At 39.3% G+C, this 10,563-nt stretch overlaps 1 protein-coding gene across 8 annotated transcripts in view; it reads right to left on the reverse strand.

Annotated features, from left to right (window-relative positions):
* The window catches only part of LRRD1 (leucine rich repeats and death domain containing 1), a 30,934-nt gene extending 20,991 nt beyond the window's left edge, over positions 1-9,943 (reverse strand). For 4 of the 8 annotated variants that reach the window (XM_081531366.1, XM_081531365.1, XM_081531363.1 and 1 more), the window contains exon 1: positions 9,844-9,943. The gene's annotated coding sequence lies outside the window, so the exon portion shown is untranslated. Of the gene's footprint in view, positions 1-9,791 lie in introns of all 8 variants that reach the window. The other 4 variants (XM_081531368.1, XM_081531367.1, XM_081531364.1 and 1 more) reach the window with 1 other exon arrangement.
* Between the last annotated feature and the right edge of the window lie 620 nt (positions 9,944-10,563).

Consider the following 10,563-nt stretch of genomic DNA (forward strand, 5'->3'; position numbering starts at 1 on the left):
ATGAAAGTGAAAGAGGAGAGGGAGAAAGTTGGCTTAAAGCTCAACATTCAGAAAACTAAGATCATGGCATCTGGTCCCATCACTTCATGGCAAATAGATGGGGAAACAGTGGAAACAGTGGCTGACTTTATATTTCTGGGCTCCAAAATCACTGCAGATGGTGATTGCAGCCATGAAATTAAAAGACGCTTGCTCCTTAGAAGGAAAGTTATGACCAACCTAGACACCATATTAAAAAGCAGAGACATTACTTTGCTAACAAAGGTCCATCTAGTCAAGGCTATGGTTTTTCCAGTAGTCATGTATGGATGTGAGAGTCGGACGGTGAAGAAAGCTGAGTGCCGAAGAGTTGATGCTTTTGAACTGCGGTGTTGGAGAAGACTCTTGAGAGTTCCTTGGACTGCAAGGAGATCCAACCAGTCCATCCCAAAGGAGATCAGTCCTAGGTGTTCATTGGAAGGACTGATGTTGAAGCTGAAACTCCAATACTTTAGCCACCTGATGTGAAGAGCTGACTCATTTGAAAAGACCCTGATGCTGGGAAAGATTGAGGGCAGGAGAAGTGGATGATAGAGGATGAGATGGCTGGATGGCATCACCAACTCAATGGACATGGGTTTGGGTGGACTCCGGGAGTTTGTGTTGGACAGGGAGGCCCGGTGTGCTTCGGTTCATGGGTCGCAAAGAGTCAGACATGACTGAGTGACTGAGCTGAACTGAACTGAAGTCTGACTAGAGGTTTGTAAATTTTTTTTATTTTTAAACACACACACACACACACAGCTCTTGGTATTATTGATTTTCTCTATTGTTTTATTTAATCTCTATTTTAATTATTTCACCTATGATGTTTATTATTTTCTTTCTCCTGCATTTCGGTTTTGTTTGTTGTTCTTTGTATAATTCTTTTAGGTGATTGGTGAAATAGTTTATTTGAGGTTTTTCTTATTTCTCGAGGTAGACTTGTATAATATGAACTCCCCTCTTAGAACTGCTTTTGGTGCATCTCAGAGATTTTGTAAGGTTGTTGTTTCATTTTTTTTTCCTTTTTTTGTCTCAAGGTATTTTCTGATTTCTTCTTTGATTTCATTGTTGACTCATTGGTTTTTTAGTAAAATGTTGTTTAGTTTTCATGCATTCATTCTTTTCCCATTTTTCTTTCTGTGGTTGATTTCTTGTATCATACCATTGTAGTCAGAAGAGATGCTTGAAATAATTTCTATCCTCTTAAATGTGTTGAGACTTGTTTTGTGACCTAGTATGTGATCCATTCTAGAGAATGTTTCATGTGCATTTGAAAAGAATGTGTATTCCACTTTTTTTGGTATATAGTGTACTATAGATATTAATTAAGTCCAACTGGTCTGCTGTATCATTTAGGACCTCTGTTGCCTTCTTGATTTTTTTGTCCAGATGATCTGTCCATTAATGTTCATGGAGTGCTATTGTTTTCTCCCTTTATGTCTGTTAGTATTTGTTTTATATATTTATGTGCTCCTATATTGAGTGCATATATGTCAATGAGTGTAATATCCTCTTGTTGTATTGATCCATTTATCATTATATAATATCCTTATTTATCTTTTTTATGACTTTTGTTTTAAACTCTATTTTGTTTGATTTGAGTATTGCTACCTCTGCTTTCTTATAATTTCCATTTGCTTTGCATCAAACATATTTTCCCATTCCCTCACTTTTATTCTTTGTGTGTCTTTCACCCTGGATTGAGTGTCTTGTTGGTGGCATATTGTAGATTCTTATTTCTTTAATCCAATCTGCTACTGTATGTCATTTGATTGGAGCACTTATTCCATTGTCACTGAAAGTAACTATTGGTAGGTATGTACTTATTGCCATTTTAAACTTTGTTTTTGTAGTTTGCTTATTTCTTCTTCTTTTTGTTTTTATTTTTGTGGTTTGATGATTTTCTTTTGTAGTATGCTTAAGTTCCTTCTTTTTTGGTTTTTGTGAATCTGTTGTGTGTTTGATTTGTGGTTAATCTAGTTTTCACGTATGTTGACCCATGATTATACCCACTTGGTTTAAACTGACAGTTATACAAGTTCAAAGAAATTCTAAAAATCTAACTTTTATACTTCTTTCCCCACACACTGCAGTTTTGATGTCTTGCTTCATATCTTCATGCTCATCCTTTTGCTGTTTATTATAAGTTATAATCACTTTTACAAAAAGTTTTTGTTTGTTTTTTAAACTATATACTGGTTTATTTAAATATCCTCAAGTCTTTTATTCATTTGCCTTTCTTATCATAATTTTCCATTTCCTATAGATTCTTGCTTCTTTTCTATTCAGAGAAGACCCTTCAGTATTTCTTTTAGGGTAGGTTTAGTATTACTGAATTCTTTTAGTTTTAGCTTACCTGTGAATTTTTTTTTATTTCACCTTCTATTTTAAATGATAATCTTGCTGGACAGACTAGTTTAGTTTACAGTATTTCCCTCTCATGATGACTTTGAATACATTATGCCACTCCCTTCTGGCCTGCAAAGTTTCTGCAGAGAAATCAGTTGATAGTCTTATGAGAGTTCCCTTATAACTTAATCTTTATTTTTCTCTTTCTGCTTTCAGAATCCTCTCTTTAACTTTTGCCATTTTAATTATGATGTGTCTTGCTGCAGATCTGTTTGGGTTCATATTGTTTTGGATTCTCTGTGTTTCCTGTACTCGAATATCTATTTCCTTCTTTACGTTTGGAAAATTTTCAGCCATAATTTCTCCCAATACCTTTTCGATCCCTGCTTTTTTGTCTCTTTTCCTTTGGGAAGTCCTACTAAGTTTAAGTTAGCACACTTTATATTATCACATAGATCCCATATAGTGCTATCAACAGCATGATTTCTATTATTCTATTTTGCAGATCACTTATTTGTTTTTCTTTGTCATATAGTGCTATTCATTGCTTCTAGATTGGTTTTTATTTCAGCAATTGAATTGTTTGATTGACTCATCTTTATAGTTTTTAGTTCATTGTTACAGTGAGCTACATTTTTATCAATAACCTTTCTTAATTTCTTTGGCATTTTTTATTGCCTGCTTTTTGAACTCAGGGTCTGATAGACTATTGAGGTCTGTCCATCATTTTTTTCAGGGGATTTCTCTTGTTCTTTTGATTAAAAGTAGTTTCTCTGCTTTTTCATTTTACTTAACTCTAAGTCTCTCAGAATTTAGGAGAAATAGTTATCTACTGTGGTCTTAAAGGGGTGTTTTTATGGAAGATCATCCCTGTGAATACTGTGTGTTTTCAATATATTTGGTGTAAAGGTTGGTTTTGGTAAAGATAACAACCATGTCTTTCTTCAGCGTATGCTGGGTGTTATCCCTTGCTAGGGAGTCCGATTGATGTTGTGTTTAGAGATTGTGCTGGATGTGAAGTGGGGCTTCCTCTGTGGCTGTCACTGCCCTATTAGGGGTGGGATCTGCTCCCCAGTTGTTGGAGTAGAAGCTCTGAGGGCCCAGTTTGGTCAGACTCCATTGCCCTTGTTTGTGTGCCTTGCTCCAAAGGAGATGATTGCTAAAGCAAGGGAGGCACATGTGGTCACAGCAAACCTATGCCCTGCCTGTGTAGGCAGCTGCAGTTCCACACAGAAGAAATCCAAGGTTGCATCCCTTTCTCTGTTGAGTTTGTCCCAAATCTAGTGCAAGGCTATAGTGTGCAGTAGCCTGGTGCTAGGGTCAGGGTATTAGAGCTGCAAGAACTAAGGCGGCTCTGCAACTGCCTAGGCTCTGGAGTGCCTCTGTGGCAGTCTTCTCCCAGGATCTGTCTGCTCCAGATCTATAAATTCAGTAAAATTGTTATCAAAACCCTAAACTTATTTTTGTGGAACTTGACAAGCTGATTTTTAAAACTGCTTGGACAAACACAGGGCCAAGAATAGTTATGACACTCTTTAAAGGAGGAAAATCAGGTGGAAGGACATGCTTGTTGGATATCAAGACTCATTATGAAGCCACAGCAATTAAGGAGATATGGAATTGGTACAAGAATATACAAATAGATCAGTAGAAAATATCCAAGTCCCAGAAACAGACATTTAATTATGACATACAGATACTTGATTTATGAAAAAGATGGGACTTTATAGTGTTGGGGAAAAGCTGGTCTTTTCAATAATGATGCTAGGACAACTGGACAACTATTTAACTAGAAAATATGAAAGATATATCCAGAATGTAGCAAAGAGAGATAAGGAGATGGAAATTATAAGTCAGCACATGGAAAATGTAATGGACTAACATATATCTAATTAGAGTTTCAAAAGGAAAAAGTGAAGACAATGAAGCAAAAGCAATATTTTAAAAATAATGAGGGCTTCCCTGGTGGCTCAGTGGTAAAGAATTCACCTGCCAACGCAGGTTCGATCCCTGGTCTGGGAAAATTTCACATGCTGCAGAGCAGCTAAGCCCGTGCACCACAACTACTGAGCCTGTGCTCTAGAGCTCGGAAGCCACAACTACTGAGCCATGTGCCACAACTACCGAAGCCCTTGCACCTAGAGCTCATGCTCTGCAACAAGAGAAGCCACGACAATGAGAAGCCCCCACACTACAACTGGAGAGTAGCCCCCACTCGCAACAACTAGAGAAAAAGCCTGTGCAGCAACAAAAACCCAGAACAGCCAAAAATAAATAAATAAAATTATGAAAAAATTAAAAATAATGGCTAAGAATGTTCCAGAACTGATGAAAAATATTAATCCACAGATCCATGATGTACAACAATACCCAAAACAGAATAAATAAAAAGCTTTATCCTGAAACTACACAACATTATAAACAATGAAAATATCATGAGAGCAATCAGATGGGAGGGAACACTTAACAAAAAGGAATAACAAAATGAGAAAAGAATTCCTAGCAACTTTGGTGAAAGTCACCATCAATGTAGAATTGAGTATCCAGTCTAAATATATTGATAATCAAATAGATGAATGGAAAAAGGAAGCAATTTGTAAAAAAAAAGAAACAAAACTTAATTGTTCTTTATGTAAGCTGACTCTAAAGTATAAGATCACAGAAAGGTTGACATTAAGAAGATGAGACCCATGCATATATGGAGCTTCATCTATGACAAAGATGGCATTAAGAGTAATGGGGAAAGAATGGCTTTTGATTCTGGGTCAACTGGGTCAGCACACAGAAAGAAAAAGATTTTTGACCCCTATTTTGCCATCCACAAAAATCAATCTTAGGTGGACTACGGATTTAAATGTGAAAAGTAAAACACTAAGACTTTCAAGTAGATGCTATTAAGATGATGTCTTCATGTTATGAGAATGGAGAATGAATTCTTTTTACTATTACTTTTTATATTGAAGTATAGTTGATTTACACTATTGTTTTAGTTTTAAGTCTACAACAAAGTGATTTGGTTATACACATGTATATATTCTTTTTAAAAATTCTTTTCCATTATAATTTATCACAAAATATTGAATATAGTTCCCTGTGCTATGCAGTGAATCCTTACTGTTTATCATAATGTATTATTTTGGTTAAAGGAGAATGAATTCTTAAGTGGACAGAAAAAGCATTGTTTGTGATAGTAATAGATTGGCAATAACATAGATGTCCATAATAGGAGATATATTAAATTATATTATTTCCATGCTTAGATCTAACTTCAATAGAACCATAACCACACCAGACTGGATTAGTGTTTAATCAGTACACTTTTGGCTTTTGCTTTAACTGAGTGTTAGTGAAGTGAGTGGAGAAGGCAATGGCACCCCACTCCAGTACTCTTGCGTGGAGAATCCCATGGATGGAGGAGCCTGGTGGGCTACAGTCCATGGGGTCGCTAAGAGTTGGACACGACTGAGCAACTTCACTTTCACTTTTCCCTTTCATGCACTGGAGAAGGAAATGGCAACCCACTCCAGTGTTCTTGCCTGGAGAACCCCAGGGACGGCGGAGCCTGGTGGGCTGCCGTCTGTGGGGTTGCATAGAGTCGGACATGACTGAAGCGACTTAGCAGCAGCAGCAGCAGTGAAGTGAATGATTCGCTCAGTCATGTCCAGCTCTTTGCAACCCCATGTACTAGAGCCTGCCAGGCTCCTCTGTCCATGGAATTCTCCAGGCAAGAATACTGGAGTGGGTAACCATTCCCTTCTCCAGGGGATCTTCCTGACCCTGGGATCAAACCCAGGTCTCCTGCATTGCAGGCAGATTCTTTACCATTTGAGTCACCTATCTGCTCACTTAACTTTAACACCTGAGTATTAAAGGTTATTAAAATGTCCTTGTCCAAATGATTTCTACTTAAAGTTTCTCAAAATGTATGGCTTAAGGCTTTAACTATAATTTCAGTTATGGCTGAGCCCAAGTAATTTCGTCTATAATTTTCTATTTCTACAATGTGTTTTGTCACATTGTAGGAGAAAAACCACCTGATTGGAGCTGGGCCTTTGGCTGGAGGAACCAGTCAGTCTGCAGCAAGAGAACGAAGGGAATAAATCCTCAATCTCACTCTCCACTTATCTTCTGCTGCTGTTCCCACTGGCTGAACCCAGGGGAAGCCAAAGAGCATAAGAAACACTTGAAGATGTCCATATAGTTCAGCCCCCAGGGCAGAAAGCAGAATCAGAAATTTCAAAAGGGTCATAAATGTTTCCTAACTCTGTATGTCCACCAAGTAGTAGAATCTGTTTCCCTACCTCTTGAATCTCAGGTTGGCCATGTGACTTATTTTTGGATAATGGAGCATTAGCAAACATGACGCAAGCAGAGTTTTGACAGATATTGGAACTTACAAACTGGCTTCTCAACAGTTCTTGAGACCCCCTACCTAAGTGAAGAAGTCTGGGCTCGTCTATTGGATGATGAGAGACATTTGACTTGTCACTCCAGCTTTTAACCAGCCAATACTCCAAAGCAGAGTGACCCACCTGACCACAGATTCGTGGGGGAGCCTTGCCAGGGCTATCAGAGGAACTGTTCAGCTGACCCAACTCTGAACGGCTAACCCAGAATTGTGAGTGAAGTGCAAGGAATTCCCTGGCAGTCCAGTGGTTAGGACCTCACTCTCACTGCTGAGGGCCTGGGTTTAATCCCTGGTTGGGAAACTAAGATCCCACAAGCTGTTTACATTGCCAGATCAATTTCAAGATAAGCATATCAAGTTCCATAAAATTTCTTGCTTGTACTTCAATAAGTATTGAATTAAATTTGTAAATTAATTTGGGAAAGAACTGGTGTATTTATGTCATTAAGTCTTCCTAGTTAATAATGTGATATAGCTCTATTTCTATTGGGAATGATATCTGTTTCCTGTTTTTTCTTTCAGTTTTTAAAATATTGGTATATAGGAACACTACTAATCTTTGTATGTTGATTTTGTATCCAGCGTTTTGACTGGGCTCTCTTATTAGTTCTAATAACTTTACACATTCTCCTGGATATTCTATAGGGACAATATCATAAATACTGGCAATTTTTGTTTCTCCTTTTCCACTTCTCTGACTCTTGTTTATTCTTATGGTCTTAATACATTTGCTAAGCCCTTCAGCACCATGTGGAGAAATGACAGCCGCTATCTGTCTTATTTCTTTAACCTGCTAATGTGGTATATTACATTAAGAGATTTTCTTTATTGAACATGTGGCATTTCTTGGATAAATCAAACTTGGTCATGATAGATTACTTTTTCTGAATTAAATGTAACATTTACTCAGAACTTTTATGCTTTTAAGAGTAATTTTGCTAACAGTTTCCCTATTTTGTACTGTTCTTGTCCAATTTTACTGTCAAGGTTATACCATGCTCGTAAAACAAACTGGGTAGCATACAAATTATCTGCTTCTTAAAGCATTTTGAATATTATAGGAATAATCTATTCCCTGAAGGTTCTGCAAAATTTGCTTCTTGATCGCTCATGCATTTGATTTAATGGTTATTGACTTGTCCAAATTTTCTTTTTCTTCTTGAGACATGTGGGGGAGTAACTGACTTCTCTTGACTTCAGGTTTCCATGTGGAAGAAACGCTACTCATGCAATGCCCTTGGCCTTGAGTCCCCTCTGCTATACCTCCTCTATAGACAAGACGAGAGTTGGATGACAGATGAACTCAGATCCTTTTGGGAACTGGGCGAGCTATAGACCATATGGTCACCAAGAGTCAGACACGACTGAAGCAACTTAGCACGCAAACACGCGGTTGTCTTCCATAAAATAAGAGCACTACATAACTGCTGGGGGAGCCAAGGTTGTCCATCTGTGTGATGACAAACTAATCATGTCGAATTCATTGGTGAGTTGTTACAAGTTCACTTAGCTGCACACGAAAACCACTACCTCTAAACTGCTTTACCAGTAATAATTGTGTTACTTGACTCTTTTCTACCTGGTTATAGTTAATGATAAAGAACTTGGGAGGGGGAAAAAGAGTGTAGTTCTTTGCCATAATTTGCAACATCTGGTTCATTGGCTGAACATTTTGAAAAATAAATGCAACTAGAGAAATTAAGACTCTGGGGTGATGAGGGTTCATGTTTTATAGCTTTAGAGTTTTGACTTTGGTATTTTATAGCAGCCCAGATTGTGCAGTTGGCTTTTGTGGGGATAGCTTCCTCAAGTGGCTTTAGTTTTTGTGCTTTAGTAAGCATGGCAGACCTGGGGTCATGATGTTGATGGGTCATCATGGTTTGTGGTAGTTGTATTCTCAGGTTTCTGGCTGTTTTTCTGAAAAAGGGTTGGTTTTTTGTTTTCATTGTGGTAAAATATACATAAAATTTATCAGTTTAATCATTTTAAAGTGTACAGTTGGTAGCATTACGTACATTTACATTGCTGTGAGTAACAAAAGGGTTGTTTTTAAAAGATACAGAATTGGACAAGGGTTGCTTGCTCTGCTCTCCATGTGAAGGTACCTACAGATTGACCATGAATACTGCACTCAGTTTGGACTGGTATTGGAGGAGAAACTGACTCAGAAATGAGATGTGTGTGTGTGTGAATATATTCATATACACACACATATATACACATATCAGGGAGTTAGAACAAGCCAAAGGAAGATTAGATGCTGGAGAAGCAACTATGATGTCCCTTTCTTAGAGATAACCAATGATGAATATCATACATTTTTGAAAAAACAAAATGAGACCATGCATCATCATCCAGTATGGTAGCTAGTAACCTCATGTGGCTATTTCAGTTTAGGTTTAATTAAATTAAGATTTCACTCCTTAGTCATACTGGCCACATTTCAAGTGCTGAGAAGCCACTGACTGACTACCTTAGGTGCTGACTCCCTTACTGAACAGTACAGATAGGAAACATTTACATTGTCACAGAATAGAAATCATAGTTAACATACCATGATTTTCCATCAAATATTTGAAAGTTTACCCTTCATGCCTGAAAAATATCCCACTGAAGGATGTGCCATCAATTATTTGACCATTCCTATGTGAATATTTTTAAGACTGACACACACAGCTAAATGACATTCTAAAAAGCTATAAGATATAGTCTCCTCTCATTATCACAAGCACTGAGAATTTCATCTTAAAATAAATATCGCCAATTTGATAGGCAAAAATAGATCCCAACTTCTGTCATCCTAAATATTAATTAGCTGAACAGTGACCCAATGTAATTTGTTACAGAGCTGAAAGACACAGTGCAGCTTGGACAAATTACTTCCTAGACTATGAAAATAGCGACATGCGTCAGGATGCACACGTGCTCAAAGTGGGTATCCCAGGGACATGGAACAAAGGGAGGACATGCAGAACTGCAGGTGTTGAGGGGAAACGGAGAGGGAGATAACCTGGATTTGGCTTAGAGGGTCGCTGATGTAAAGTTTGAGAGCTTCGCGTCACCTGGAGTCTTCCCGTGGCGAGTGGTGGGACGGGTCGAATGCCAAGAGTCCGGCGGCGGATGCGCCTGCTGTTTGGCTCGGACGCAAGCCTGGCCCGCGGCGACAGTGGCCCGGCGCCTGGGCTCCGCCACGCCTGCGCGTTTGTGAGCTGGCCCCGGGTCACATGAGAACCCCTGGAGGGGACGCGCGCGGCCGTCGCCGCGTGCAGAGCAGAGAAGGCGCGTCTGGGTCCTCAGCTTGAGCACCGGCCTTTCCCAGGGAGACAGGGGTTCTGATTTAGTGGGTCGGCGGCTGCCCTGGCTTCTGATTCTAAGGAGCAGCTGGAGTAGAAAGTCACTAGGTAGGGCTTGGCCCTCAGAGGTTACCACACGCTAATCTGCTCGGGTTCAACTTCACGGAGAGTCGTGCTCTGAGGTGCTGCTCCCCAATCTGGTTTTCGTGCCTGCAGGGTAAATGGCAGTTGATACGTGGGGGGCGGGGGCGGGGGCGGGGGGGAGGGCAATGGCATTTAGTAACATGGAGGACACAGCTTGTCACCAAACCATCTCATTTGATTTGACCAAACTGCTTCGTGGAGTCCACCCTCTTCCGTTTCGGTTACTCCCAGGCCATTCTTCAGGCTGGACTAGGCTCCCATACCATGAACCAGGCTGAAGGTGAGCGACTGGAGCTCTGGATAACGGAGTATGCTCAACTCCAGGAGGTGGCGACTGCACCTGTG

The sequence above is a fragment of the Giraffa tippelskirchi genome, chromosome 10 (assembly GCF_054371585.1).
Source record: "Giraffa tippelskirchi isolate mGirTip1 chromosome 10, T2T-mGirTip1v1.2.pri, whole genome shotgun sequence".
Classification (NCBI taxonomy): domain Eukaryota; kingdom Metazoa; phylum Chordata; class Mammalia; order Artiodactyla; family Giraffidae; genus Giraffa; species Giraffa tippelskirchi.